A 10,852-nucleotide genomic window follows, 5' to 3' on the forward strand; every position below is an offset into this window, starting at 1 on the left:
TTTTGAAAAAGGATCATGTCAGGAAATATTTATACATAAAGAACTTATTAAACAGACACAAGACAACCTCATATATACTTGAATAATCATAAAGATCAAGAACTAAAGCTTTAGGAAGATATGTTTCATGGCTAATTCTCTCAAGAGGCAAATAATCAACAATTTCTATCATTATAATCCCACCTGCACAGCCCCTTCTCATGATATCAAAAGGAAAAAAGGTGGCATGTGAATGGCTACCTCGAGTCACAAGAACTTCGTTTATGCTCCAAGCTTCTGAAACTTAGACATCATAAGCCTTAGAATAACATATGTACCCTGGACAATTATCACCTAGTCACATTGGTTAAACAATGAGAGGGTTAATTAAAACATATGAAAATCACATGTTCGGGGTATATTCTAAGACAAATTACTCACCAGGTTGTGATGTAAGCTTTCTACTACTGGAAAGTTGGGACGAAAACCAGACTCGGTATCATTGCCCTTTGTCTCAGTTGACACATTAGAATTTTCATATGAAAATGCAACAGCACGATAGCCAGCTGAATCCACTGCACCTGAATCATTATCTAAATAAACACAGAAAGAAGACATCTTCATTAGAATCACATACAATTCTCAACTGCAATTATATCATACACCTAAAATAGTAAGAGCACTAACACCGAAGAAACTAAAAAAACAAAAAAGGAAGCCAATTGAAAACATCCTTACTTGTAGTCTGACACAGGAACCGTAGCATATTAGATTGCATCCTGCAAATGTAAAGATTGCTGTTGTACAAACAAAAAACTAAAGATATACATGTGTCACCAAGATGAGAACCAATTAAAAAAACTTTTCATTCTCGTTTGTTTTTTTAAAAAAAATAGAGAATTAGCCATGATTCGTTAACACATTATTGTTCCAAAAATACAAAAATCTTCAATTAGCAATACAACAACAAACAAGACTTGTCCATATATATATATATATATATATATATATATATATATATATATATATATATGTGTGTGTGTGTGTGTGTGTGTGTGTGTGTGTGTGTGTGTGTGTGTGTGTGTGTGTGTGTGTGTGTGTGTGTGTGTGTGTGTGTGTGTGTGTCTTTTGCGACGTAACTATTTTAAACTCAGAAAACAAAACCAGAAATTTCATCAAACACATTGATGCAAGAACCACTGCTTAATGAAAATTGATACAAGAACCACTGCTTACTGCGACAGTAAAATTTGATACAAGAACCAGTGCTTACTGCGAACCACGATTAACAACCCTGAAATAGACTTTTATGATCTTAAGGAAAATCATATGACGATAATCCAAATTAAAATTGAGAAAATATACTAACAAACATACAAGTAGACTTCCATCTGCAATTGGTGAAAATGTAGAAACTTGCTGCAAGACATTTAGTTGTCTTCCATCAGCAAGTTCAACCAAGAACGTAAAAAAGAAACCTTTAAAGCTCAACATGGATAAGTCACATTAACAAATCAACTCAGGGTGACGGAAATAGAAAAGAAACCTTTAAAGTTTTTCTTCTCATACAAATAGGGTGGTGCTTCTCAAAAGCTTCAATTAACTTCTCCATGTTTCAATGATTGGAAACATCTGAGACAAAAAAATACAGTTTCAATGAAACCCTAACTAAAAATCAACATACAAAATAAAATTTAACAAATATATCCATGTTTGCTTTATTATGTACTCATTTCCATTTCTTTTACAGGGAATTTCTATGTAGTCATACATTTCGCGTATAAAACCTTCATAATAAACATGATAGCTCTTTTAAAATTAGGAGAAGCAATTTACCAAAAGCCCTCGACCAAAGTTGTTTCAAAGCTTGATGTGTTATCTCACTATTAGTAGGACCTATATGCCGAAAAAACCTGCGACCTTTCCTCCTGGCTTGTAGATACCATGTATGAGGGCCACTAAAACAAACAGAAATTAATAATCACCATTAAGATCTCATTTTTAAAAAAAAAACAATCAATAAAACACCGTAAGAAAACCCCCAATCAACCACACATGTAAACTATAAATCATCAACATTGAACATACCTAAAGGCAAATAGCAACGTTGGTGGCGAAATATGAATCGTGGAACTGAATCGGCCGTTAGCAATCGAAATAAAACATAAAAAAGCCCCCGCTTTTAGGGCTTCCAACTTGTTTCGACATATTCAAATTTGAAACCAGGTTATTCACCTTCTGTTATATCACTTTTTAGGGTTTGCCTATGAAAATTGGTTTAAACCGCAACGTAGATTGAAGATTCCAAAATATTAGACGAGAGAGATGCATCTGTAGCTTTAGATTTGATAGGAATACTAAATGGCAGAGGCATCTATAGGAAGAAGGAAGAAGAAGGGGGAGAAGGAATAAGAGAGAGAGAGAGAGAGAGAGAGAGAGAGAGAGAGAGAGAGAGAGAGAGAGAGAGAGAGAGAGAGAGAGAGAGAGAGAGAGAGTGAGAGAAAGGACGAGAGAGGGAGAGAGAGTGTCGGAAGATATTTTTCTTTTCAAATTTGAATTTTGAATTGCAGCTTGGCAAAAGGTAAAAGAGGAAAAGTAATAGCAACTAAACTGTATGACATCATCAAATCAGTTCAAACATAGCAAGCAAAAGCATATTAAACAACAACCATTTAATTAGAATTGAACAATATGACATCATTAGTAATTTTTAGATATATTTTACCCCCAAAACAATTAGGTGTAATTTTTTTAACAAAGGGCAAATGAGTATTTTTCTGGTACATTTCTTTTCTTATTTGATAAATTAACTAATAAATACCATAAATTAAGATAATTTTAGCAACAAACAATCTATAAAGCAAAAAATTCCAACAAATTGACCTTTAATAACCACTAAATATTGGCAATTATTTATATATTAAATAAATACATATAAAATAATTATATAAATAAATAAATATAAATATTAAATTTCACCAAATTTAATAAATTGTATAATTAAATACATATGAATAATTTATCAATAAGTATACTATTATAAATAAGTCGGGTGATTAATTTTTATTTAATAATTAATAAATATATAAAATATTATCTTATTTTAATTATTAGTTAATTAGCAAAAAATAAAGTGAATCGTTTATTTTAATTAACAAATATCAGATATATAAATAAATGGCTATAAAATATGATAATTTAAAAAAAAAAAATATCAGTGAATAACTAGAATTAAAATCAATGAATTGTATTTTTTTACTTCACTAATTAAAAACATGGGGCTTTTTGAACCCGTGGAGAATGCTTTTTCTACTCCACATAATGTCAATATATAGTTGACATATCACATGAAATTATCCAATATAAAAATAACAAAATGTTAAAAATGTTAAAAATGCTAAAAATGGTAAAAATGCATGCAATCAATCTCACTTAATAGTCTCAATTTTAATATTTGAATTTTTTCTAAATCCTAATGCTTGATCTTTGGATATCCTTGAAATCATCTTGTGAAAGAGTTTCTATGTCATTTGAATCAATTTTGTGACTTGATACTTTATTTCCTAGTAGAAGTTTATAGGGAACTTGTTAACATAATATCATCTTTGAATCAATATACTAAAGAAAAAAATTACAATCTATGAGTGTTTTAAAAACATATAATAAAATAACATAAAGCAAATAAAATCCAAAACAAATAAAATTAATTATTGCGTTTTTGTTAGCTGGAAATTTCGACCCTTGATCGAAGAAGATTTAAGAATATCATATTCTAGACAAGTTAACATAAAGAATGGCTTCGTAAAAGCTATTTCTTTTTAGATTCATTCTTGTGAAAACTTGATATGTCGAAGTGGAATACAACTTAATATGCTATATCCACAGGATCTATGGCCACAAATAGTTCTCAGGCCATACCCACATCCATAGGATCTATGGCTGCAAACAGCTCTATACTAACGTCCATAGGAACTATGCCTATAATTAGTTCGACCACTGTGCCTCCTTTCGTGAGGGCAACAGATATTCCATCAAGTGCCCAAGTTGGTCCTGTTTTGACATATTTGGAAAACCAAGTACAACATGCAACCTCTAGGCCACCTGGGTTTGAAAATTTTAGGCCTTGGAGGGGGCAACCTTATGGGATGTCAGCCTCTTATATAGCAGGATTACATAATGGCGCATCCACATATACACAGCCTAATATGGCCATTTTTTCACCAATACAAAATACTAGCTCTATGGGTCGAAGTGCCCAAAACCAAGACTCGTCGAACCAATTGCATGCATTATCAACTAATAACCAAGCAGCATTTAGGCAACATATGGACGTTAGCAACCATGACATGGTCAAAGTTCTGGCTCGCGAAATAAACAATATCTTCTCGCCTTTGATCCAGAATGTTAATAGGACTAATCAGGAAAATACTCAATCCTATCAGCAATTGTCAGCGCAAATGACACGCATAGTAGATTTCTTTGAGGCTCCCCAACCACCTGGTCGATGTAGGCAAAACCATGTAGAAATTCAGGAAGAAGAACCAACCATTAATCAAGTTCGACCTCCTAGACAAAACATCGTCGAAAGGGATATGAGGGCAAGGTTAGAACAACAGGAGATTCGACTATATGTCCCTGAGGAACAACCTAGAAGGATAGTGATGTTTAATAGAGATCAAAATGCAGATGAAGTAGTGCATAGGGTTAGACAAGATAACATGGTGGCTGAAAATAACTTAACTACCATGATTGAAAGGATCATGGCCCAAAACGGCCTGAACACAGGGCTTCGACGACCAAATTACACATTTGCTGTAGCAGATTTTATCCTACAACATGAGTTACCAAGGGGTTGTAAAATCTCCAAATTCGCAAAATTCTCAGGGGATACCAGTGAATCAACTGTCGAACATATAGCCAGGTATTTAACAGAAGCAGGAGATTTGGTGAATAGTGAAAACTTAAGGATAAAATATTTTCCTAGTTCATTGACAAAAAATGCATTTACATGGTTCACTACTTTGCCACCAAATTCTATAGATGCATGGCCTCGTCTAGAGAGATTGTTTCATGAACAATTTTACATGGGGAAAACTAAAATAAGTCTTAAGGAATTGGCCAGCATTAAAAGAAAGTTCACTGAACCTATTGATGATTATTTGAATAGGTTCCATTTACTAAAATCTAGATGTTGTACAGTAGTACCTGAGCATGAACTAGTCAAAATGGCCACAGGAGGGCTATATTACTCTATAAGAAAGAAATTAGATACCCACTACCTAAGGGATATGGCCCAACTAGCAAATAGAGTTCGACAGGTCGAACGATTAAAAGCTGAGAAGGCCAGAGCAAGTAAGATTTATAAAAAAGAAAGGGTAGCCTATGTCGAAGCCGAAGAAGAAGAACTAGAAACCTTCAATGGCTCATATGATTTTAAGGAATTTGAAGTATATTTGACTGAATTAAAAGAGGCACCTCCATACTCTTGCAAAATGCACACACCATCAAATGGCAGGAACCCCGTCGAAATAGAAAAGAATGATAAATTCCCTAAGAAAACATACACATTTGATGTCACCAAATGTGATGAGATCTTTGATTTGTTGGTGAAAGATGGGCAAATGATAGTGCCTCCTAACACTAAGATTCCTCCATTGGAACAACGAAAGAAAAGAGGTTTCTGTAAATATCATGGTTTTCTTGACCATAAAACCTCACAATATTCTCTTTTCAGGGATCTTATTCAAAATGCTATTAAGGATGGACGTTTGAAGTTTGCTGAAAAAGTCAAAGGCCATATGAAGGTTGATACTGATCCCCTTCATGTTGTAGACACTAACTATACTGAACCTGTGGAGATCAACATGGTGGATATGGTCGAAGACAAAGACACTGAAGCCAAGAAAGTGGAAATTATCTCAACTGGAAAGCAGGCTACTAAGAGCCTACCTAATAATGTTGCCTTTAACACTTCTGTTGAAGGTTTTCCTGCAAAAGAATCTGAACGTGAGGCTACTGAAGGCCTCATGGGAAAGATGAATGAGGCTACTAAAGGCCTTAGGGTGAAGTTTGAGAAAGTGAAGATTTCTGAAATTCCTACCTTAGGAGTTAACATGGTGGACCTGAACCAACCAGCGCCAAAAATGGAAGAACTAAAAAGGTGTCTTATGCTGGAGAAAGAACAAATGATTTATGGCTGCCCAAAAGCTAATGAGAGTCTTCGAGAATATCTCTGGCGATGCCACAAGAAGAATTCTGAAAAAATATTGGTGTGCCCCAGATGCTCCATTGTCCTGAGTTAAAGGATTGCTGAAGCTTATGAGTGAGCCCAACGTACCAGAACTCAAGGGAATTGGAGACAAGAAAGCCAATTGATGAAGGTCTACCTAAGGCCAGGAGAAAGTCGTTTAGATTTCTTAGTGCGTTGCTACAAATCTGAAACAGAATGCCTTATGTGTCCCAGGTGTGGGGCAGTTGTTGCACCCCAAAATTTGCCCTCTTTATTTGAGCTATAAGTTATTCAAGACGTTTATTTCGTCATTCAAAAATTGAAGAAAAATAATAAAGAGTTTCCATAGTTTTAAGGAGATATGGTGTGAAATGTGGTTTATACAGTGGAAATACGAGAAAATTCATAAGTCTTATTTGGAAGGTGATATGAGCTTGGTTCTCACGTGTCCAGGACCTTTTCGATGTTATCTACAACTTTTGTGTTTGGCTCAGAAACCAATTTCATGAGGAAGGTTGTCGAATTCGCAAATTACTGGAGTATTCACAATGAAAAATGGTGCTGAATGTAGGTTTTCGGGCCTTAGAAAATTCATATCTCATGATCCGCTTGTCGGATTTTCTCGAAAATTTAAATGAAGCTCCACGCCATTATTACCAAGATTTCATATGTTTAGGCCGTCGACCAATTATGCACTGAAAATTCCCAGCATTTTGAAGAACGTCGTAATCTTTCGGTGAAAAGTGTATTTTCGGGTATGTCGCGACAAGTTTGAAAATTCATAACTTCTTCGATTTTTATCGTACAAAGTCCATTCCGGCGGCATTCTCTTGGAAATTTTGTTAGCTTCAATTCTTCGTCACACATGCTTGTTTAGATTTCGAGCTCAGGATGGAGTTTTATCGAGTTCTTTGAGCGGTACGCACAAAATTCTGCACAGTCGCGCCAGATGAATCGGCGTTTCTCGTCATTCAAACGCGCGTAATTTCTTCATCGCTTATCGAATTGAGGCGATTCTTGCGGCTACGAGTCACAAATTTAGTCATCTTCGAGTTGGCATTGGTCTCGTTTCGGAACTTCACACCGATTCGCGTCTCCTCGAAAACGAACAAAAAAGAGATAATTAAGGGCGTTTTGGACATTTCACCACTCACATTATATAAACATTTTCCCTCTATTTTCTCTCATAACTTCAATTCACCAAAAGATCAAAAACACTTTCTCTCAATTTTCTTGGATCAAAACCACAAAAACTCACAAAACCTTCATCAATCATCATCAATTCAAGATCAAATCTCAAGAACAAATGAAGACCAAAGCAAGCATCAACATCCGTTCCTCCGATTGAAGTTTCACGCGCCTCTCTCTTCTCTCCCTAGGATCTCGTGCCACTCTCTCTCCCTAGATCTCTCCGATTCACGTTCGTGTCGTGTTCGCGTCGTGTTCGTCTTCGTTTGATCCGGTAAATTCACTATAAATCTTGTTAGATCATTGATTTTGTTGCTTGATCCGAATTAATATAATAATTGATGATGATGTTTGATTGTTAATGCATGATTTTTGATAATTGATGATAATAGTCGCTTGTTGTTTGAATGATTCATGTTGATCTTGCTTAATTGATTCAAATGTGAAACTTAAATGTGGTGTGAGTTAATAATTGTTGATGTTTCTCTTGAATTTAAAATTAGCACATAACATGTTTGTTAAAATGAGTGTGAGAGTTGATTTTTAACTATAATTGATGAAAGATTGAAAGGCATTGTTGTGGTTGTTAATCGTTGACATTTGCTTATGGTTTAGTGTTGATTTTATAAGTTTCTAATGTCATTTCAATGATGTGAATAGTGCTGGAAGTTTATGTTGTTTTGTTGATGTCTTTGGCACTCTAATTTGAATAAAAGTCATGGTAATGCAAGTGTATTGTTGCTGGAAGTTTTGATGCTAAATTGTTAGTAATTGACATGAGATTTGGTTGGAAATAGTATGATTAAAAAGAGTGCAATGCTGGAACTTAATTCATCCATGTTTAGGTGACTTTTTGAACATTTAGTTTGTTTTAATGTTGGTAATATTTGATGCTTAAGAGATAACAATTCAAGTTGTTGAAATGTTGCATAAAAGTGGTATTGGTTGATTCAAAATGTCCATAAAAATAGTTTGCTTGTTGTTGAAAATGTGATGAATTTGCTTTGGTTGAGATTTGTTCCATGATATGTTGATACTTGAGTTTACCATTTAGAAAAGAGTTAAATAAGTTTTTGGTCCCTATAAATATTGCAGTTTTATTTTTAGTCTCTCCCTGCCTTTAGACAACGGTTTTAGCTGGTTTTGACAACGTTTTTTTTGTAAAAACCATTGGCTAAAGGCAGGGAGGGACTAAAAATGAAAACTGCAATATTTATAGGGACCACAAACTTATTTAACTCTTTAGAAAATTATCCATAAAATTGAAGTGATGTTGTTTGTTTTGATGTTGTGTTGCTCACTTGGAAGTTTGTTTGTATGCATAAAACTCCATTTATAAACATGTGTTTTTTCTTGCCAACTAATGAGATGTGGTGTTGAGTTTAAATGTGACTTAAATGGCTTGTTAGGTCTGTTTTAATATCATAATAATGCAGATTTTTGTTGGTTCCATTACACTACACTTCCATCTTCACAACTCATGAAATTTGACATTTAATTGTTTTCTTTTAACATAGGACTTGTTGATTTTGGTTGTGACTTGTTTATAAGTGTTGAATTGGTGTTTCATTGTGCTACTTGTTGTTATTGAGGTGCTGTATTTTTCTGTTTTGTGTTTTCGTCGCGTTTTGCTTGGTTTTGCTATTTACGCGCGTCGTGTCGGCTTTGTTTCATTTTGCCATAACTTTTGATTTGCTTAGAGTTTTTGATCATGTGAATAATGTTTCTTGAGTGTAAAAATATTATTAGAGCGGATTGTGCATTTTATTTTTGGTTTCGGCCGACTTTTTTTATCGATTTCGCTTCTGCCCCGTTCCGAAAGTCGTGCTTCCGGGCCGATTTTGTAAATTCCGACTGCATATTTGAGTTCCTTGACATATTTTTAGCTTACCATAAATTTTGGTTTAATTCCGACAAGTTTAGTTTTTATCGTTTTTACCCGATTTTACCGTTTTGGTGTACCTTCTGACTTGTTAATATTTTCTTTGGTTTCCATAATACTTGTGTACATATTTGATTAACATTTGAGTGCTATTTCTGGTTGTTATCTTACTTTCGCTCGATTTATGTTAAAAAAGTGTGTTAATTTCTCATTTCGTTATCCATTTTCGGTGTAAAGCACCAACGCAATTCCGATTGCGGTTTTTGTTATCTCTAACTTGTGTGCTAGTGTGCAAGGCATTTGGATAGTCACTGATCGACGCTTATCACTTGAGTGTTCCACTTTATTTGCGGGAAACAGTTTCATTCACTCGTGTCGTGTTCTCATCTTGGAGACACGTTTCTCTTACTTTATATCTGCTTGCTTGGTTTGCTTGTTCCTCTTGCAAGTGTATTGTGATTATGCTAGACGCATACGTCGACGCGTGATTTATTTTCACGACGTCGACCCTTGTTTGCTTACATGGCTAATCGGTGTGCTGACTATTTGCTCTTGCCTTTGCTAGCTCGCTTGCGGGATCTCTGGTTTTCTTTCTTATTCTGCTGCAGTTTACGGATCATAATCCGTTTGGTATTGATCCCATTTCATTTTATCTTTTCTCGTACTTTACCGCTTTTTCGCATCATCCAATAACATGAGAAGTAGGATTTAGGCATTCATCTGGCCAAGCCCTTGAAAGAGGCTCTGTTTTTGTTGGTGTGTTTATATTTGTGCTTTACGGCAGGGAGTCACGGTGTAATAAGACCTTTAAAGGCACTCCGTTAAGTCCTCATGGAAGGCATGTAGAAAGGGTTAGCAATCAACCCCCGCCCAGTTTCATCGAATCCGTTCAGTAAGCGCACGCTACGCGTTGCTTGCTTATGAACTAGCACAAGATCCTGTTATCGAGTATGTCAGGTAAAGGGTCCATGCAATCGGATCCCCACATTTCTTAGCTCACGTTGACCGACGTTGATGCTCGGTGTACGCACGCACCGTTTTCCTTTTAGATATGTGACATCTTAGTTGCTGAGAGGGATTCGCTCCTCTTGTCTATGGCCCGATCACTTTTTGCGAGGTCTAATGCTTGGTTGACTCGGGTGATCCGCTCCCCTTGGCTATGGCGGGACCGCCTTTCTACTACTCGACCTGCGCCGGTGGTTTTGTTTGCTTTACGAGCGAGACTCGTTTGTGTGATACTTTTGTTTGCATTCGCTTTTCCCCATATGTTGCTAGCTTAGATTAGTCTTTCACCCTTTGTATGATAACATAGGTAGCAAGCTTTCCCCTTTAGCTTAGGTTTTCTCATGCATTCTTTAAAACACAAACCAAACTCTTTGATTTTCTTTTCTTAAGAGCTTGTTATTTCTGCTCCATTCCCAAGTGTAAGACTCCAAAGGTCGAGCAGCGGAGTGCGAATGTAACTCGTTCACCTAAAAAACACAAAACAAACAGAAATTAGTTAGCCGAGCTACGGTACCTCTGATTCCTCAAAAAGGATACGTAGGCAGCAGGGTAGGGCCCGTGCGAGCACA

The sequence above is a fragment of the Vicia villosa genome, linkage group LG6 (assembly GCF_029867415.1).
Source record: "Vicia villosa cultivar HV-30 ecotype Madison, WI linkage group LG6, Vvil1.0, whole genome shotgun sequence".
Lineage (NCBI taxonomy): Eukaryota > Viridiplantae > Streptophyta > Magnoliopsida > Fabales > Fabaceae > Vicia > Vicia villosa.